Genomic DNA, 4823 nt, shown 5'->3' on the forward strand with positions numbered 1-4823 from the left:
GTGGGGATCATATATTTTTATTCAAATTAATAAATGAATTTACATATTAAGAATGATCTGCTTTTGTTATTATGACATGGTAACTACAGTAAATTCTAGGGGAAATTAAAAACTGTTTTTCTAGTTTGTCTTACATATAGTACTTGCCTTACATCACCTTACATCACTTTTACATCACTGTTACTTCCTAACAGTGTTCTGTGTTGGAAGTTTTTATCTAAACTAAATTAAGGAATGATTACCTAGAAATCTTGCCATCAATATTATGTTCCAGGAAATGAGATTTAGTTGTTATTTTTGTTCTTGTTTTTCTTCATGTGAACACAGCCTCCTATCTGTTATTATATTATATGGTTGATTCTCTTGACCTGGTTTGTTCTGTTGAATGACAATTTCTTGTTTGAATGTGGAATCCTGCTTTCATAGTGAACAGAAAGCACTGCTAACTTCTATAATTGAGGGCCGTTGGCTTCTGGTTCTACGTGCCATGGCTGAAGTGTTTTTACTGTTAGCATTTTCCAAGTTTATTTATTATTTCTTTTACAGGTTAGAGTCTTGTAGAGTGAAAAATAATACATTTGAAAAAATTGTTAAAAAAGCAATGTCATGGGGCTTCCCTGGTGGCGCAGTGGTTGAGAATCTGCCTGCCAATGCAGGGGACACGGGTTCGAGCCCTGGTCTGGGAGGATCCCACATGCCGCGGAGCAACTAGGCCCGTGGGCCACAATTACTGAGCCTGCGCGTCTGGAGCCTGTGCTCCGCAACAAGAGAGGCCGCGATAGTGAGAGGCCCGCGCACCGCGATAAAGGGTGGCCCCCACTTGCCGCAACTAGAGAAAGCCCTCGCACAGAAACGAAGACCCAACACAGCCATAAATAAATAAATAAATAAATAAACCCAAAGTTTTAAAAAAAAAAAAAAGCAATGTCATGAATCTAGAGATTAGCATTTTATATACATTTCAAAATGGAAGATTCCTTCCCATTCAAAAAGGTAAAGGAATAATTATTCCGTAAAAGTCAATTTAATCTGTTTTCACATTTGCCTCATCTATAGAATAAGCTAAGGCATACTGCTCGCTTAACACTGCACAATCCATTGATACAGTTCAGTTAATTTCAAAGGCAAAACTAGCCAAAGTTCATGCATTAACTACCATATTTATGGCTATGTAGCGTTGGACATGTTCCCTGTACAAATCTCCTCGTCGTTCTAGTTCTGGTCTTGTCCTAATTTTCAGTGAACTATGTTCACTGCACTGTTGGTGCTTATAGACCAAGGGCTACTACCCCATTCATCAGTGCTATCCCTGATACAAAGTAGAGAATAACTTGTAGAATCAACAAACATTATTTTGCGTTTCAACCATCTGAATTTCTGTTCCTATTTGCTTTGACCTTAGAATTGTATTTGCTTAGGATCATATAATGTGTTAAAAGATCAAATGGATCAGCCACCCTGAGCCTAAGAAGGCAAACTGTCATGCCAAAGGTTTATCCATTTATCCATTATTTCAAAGTATTTATTGAATACTTAGAGTTTCAGAAGGCACCATGCTGGAATTTGAGGATACAAAGATGTATAAGACATAGTCAACATCCTTGAGCTTAGAGCTGAGTAGGGATGAGAGCTGAGTAAAACATGTGTATGTATAAAGAGATTTAATTTAAGGAATTTTCTCTTACAATTATGGAGCCCGACAAGTCTAAATCTATGAGGTAGACTAGCAGAGTTTTTATATTGCAGTATTAGGTAGAATTCTTTCTCTGGGAAACCTCAGTTTTTGTTCAATGCTTTCAACTGATTGAATGAGACCCACCTGCGTTATTGAGGGTAATCTACTTAAAATCATCAGGTGACTCTTTGTAAACACATAAAACATGACATTATGTTGACACAAAACTGACCATCACAAAGGGGTGACATGGGGACACAGATGAGGGGCACCTAGTGTAGCTTGGGATTTCCAGTTACACTTTTAATATTTCAATGCATTTGTTACCTCCTGCTATCCAAAGTAGCTTTGGCCATAGAAGTACCAAAATAACTTGGATGCTTCTGAAAGGGAAAAAAAATCAGGTAGCATTGTATAATGTCCTTAGCTCAGCTTTACTGAGACAAGAAATCCTATGTGTTCCAAGGGACCTCCACAATTCACAATGTAAAAGCTTTTTCTCTGCAGAAGATAACTCAAGAACAGCAAGACCTATCAGGTCACTTTCACCTGGCTCTCTCAGCCTCCTCAACCATGTCTCACAGATAGGAAAACACCTTAGCTCAATCCTTAATTCTCTTTCCAACACTACCATTTCTTTTGGTAGAGCGATTTTTTTTAAAATATCATTTAAAATTGTCATAAGACAATTTAGCTAATCCATAGGGCTTAGGAATAGCTCATATTGTGGGAGCTTCCTCCATCCAAGGAAAGAGCCTAGGAAATGTATCATAGAAAGAAATCTAGATCCACTTTGGCCTGTGTCAATGACCACTCGGTGTTGATGGGGACAGTCCACATATGTTCTTTAAGAGGGAGTCTAACACTGATCCCAAACTGATTGCATGATACAGATGCTCATTAATTGTGTGTTAAATGTGGCCACAGATTAGCAGTCTTGGATTTTATCCTTTGCTAGCTTCATGTAAAAATACCCACAAAGACTGCAACAGTACTAATAACTAAAGATAAGAGGAAACCCTGTACCAAAATCCGTTGGGAATTTATACTAACTTCAGTGTCAATCATTTGATTTATTGACCCAGATTAGCTGCAGAGTAGGTAAGAAAAAGCCTTCACTCAGTCACTGCCTCTAACGCAGGCCACAAGAGATACACTGCCTAGAGAATCAAACCCCTTATTACACAGAAATTATCTGAGCCAGTTAGGGACGTATGCCCAGCCCTCAGGATCCCTCATCTCCTTTAGAGACTACAGGATTCAATTTTTGGTACAACTGCAGATTCAGGAGGGAGAACTTTGCACTCTCGGATGTACAGTCACCCCAGAGACGGCCTTGTAGATGGATGGAGAGTAGCCGACTCTCAGATTGCAGCAAATGCTGGAGAGTATACAGCACTCATGCAAAGAACATTTGTCTGACTGTAGCAAAACCAGACTAAGAATTGTGGAGCTGTTGACTGAAAAAGCACAATGTGAGAGTTGCGAGTTAAGTTTTTTATTTGGGACAGAATGAAGACTATAGCCTGGGAGACGAGATAGCTCTGAGAAACTGCTCCAAAGAGGTAAGGGGGGCGATGTCAGTATATATGTGATTTTGGTGAAGGGGGAGTACATGCAATCAAGCACACATTTTTTGCAGAAGGTTGCTGCTAATCTCATGAAGATTACTGCTAGTCACGAGGAGCAGATGTCACCATGAAGGATTTTAGTGCTTTTCTAAATACGAGGAGATGCAAGAATTGGGCTCATAAAATCTTCTCCTGAAAATAATTATCTGAAGACCTGTTCTGCCAGTTTTTCCCAGAGCACAGAGTGCCTCATTCCTGATCCCCACCCTGAACTCCTTTCAGTGGGTGTTGAAGGTCAGCAGCTGCAGTGGCTCATAATTTGATCCTTGTAGAGGTAGATGGCAAGTGCCAATTTGTAGGTGACAGCAGAAGATGCTCATGCCCTAGTTGAGCAGGCACTGGAACTGGCACAGGCACTTAGGAGACCACCTCACTCCAGGTGTATATCTGAAAAGAACTGAGCTCCCTCATGAGCAGGGAGGAGAGCAGGGCACATGAAACCCTCTGGTAGGGTTAAAAGCATGGGTTATGGAGGCAAAAGACCTGGCTTTAAATCCTGGCTCTACTACTGACTAGCTGTGGAGTCCTGGGCAAGTTACCTAGTGATTTGGAGTCTCAGTTTCCTTACATGTAACATGGTAGTAACATCTACCTCAGAGTTTGTACAAATTAAACAAGCTAATGTCTATGAAGTACTTATTAGCACTCTGTCTTACACAAAGATGTGTCTAAATAATTATTCTTTCATTTTTATTAGCCATAAAGAGTAAGTTGAGAAAAAGGGGAGGAATGAAGAGGGAGCATCCTGAAATATGCAGAAAATAAAAGGAAACCCCAAACACAAATTCTCTATTCACAAATAGGAGGTACAGGTCAGCATTACTGACTACGGAAAACTTCATTGGTCATATGGATAAATTGTATCCCTCTCCAAAAATGTAAAGAAACGGGATGAGAAAAAAAAAAATAAGATAGAGCAAACAAAAAACAAATATAAATGCAACTTTTGAATTATGTGTGCCCCCTCCAAAAAACCCAGGAAAAAAATAGTAGTTAGGGAAATCTTTACTGAGCTAACCAAAAGAGCTAAGTTTATTCACTGATAGTATATATTATGTCTATGCAAAATTAATGAAAAGTACTAGTAATAAGCATATCCTTTAAATTTTTAAAATTTTACATAATCAGATATTGGAAGGGAGTGTGCAGAAGAATCATTATTTACAGTTCTGTTATTTAAAACCTGGAGAATGCAAGAGAACAGATAGAAAAACTATGAGTTCAGAGAGGTGGCTAATTGCATAATAAATATACAAAAAATTAATAAGAACCAGTTGATCAGTTAGAAAATGTAATGGGAAAAGATCTCATTCACAATGGCAGTACAACTATTACTAATTCAAAAATGGTAAAATATAAGTGACCAAATTTACAAGAAATGTACAGGATCTTAAAATAAAAAAACTATAAAACTCTCCTGGGTGACATAGAAGAACACTCAAGGAAAGAATTCTTGGTCAGATTCATGTGAAGATTTTCCTTCCCCTCATACTCTGGAAAGTCAAAGTAATTCATAC

Source organism: Eubalaena glacialis, chromosome 3 (assembly GCF_028564815.1).
Source record: "Eubalaena glacialis isolate mEubGla1 chromosome 3, mEubGla1.1.hap2.+ XY, whole genome shotgun sequence".
Classification (NCBI taxonomy): domain Eukaryota; kingdom Metazoa; phylum Chordata; class Mammalia; order Artiodactyla; family Balaenidae; genus Eubalaena; species Eubalaena glacialis.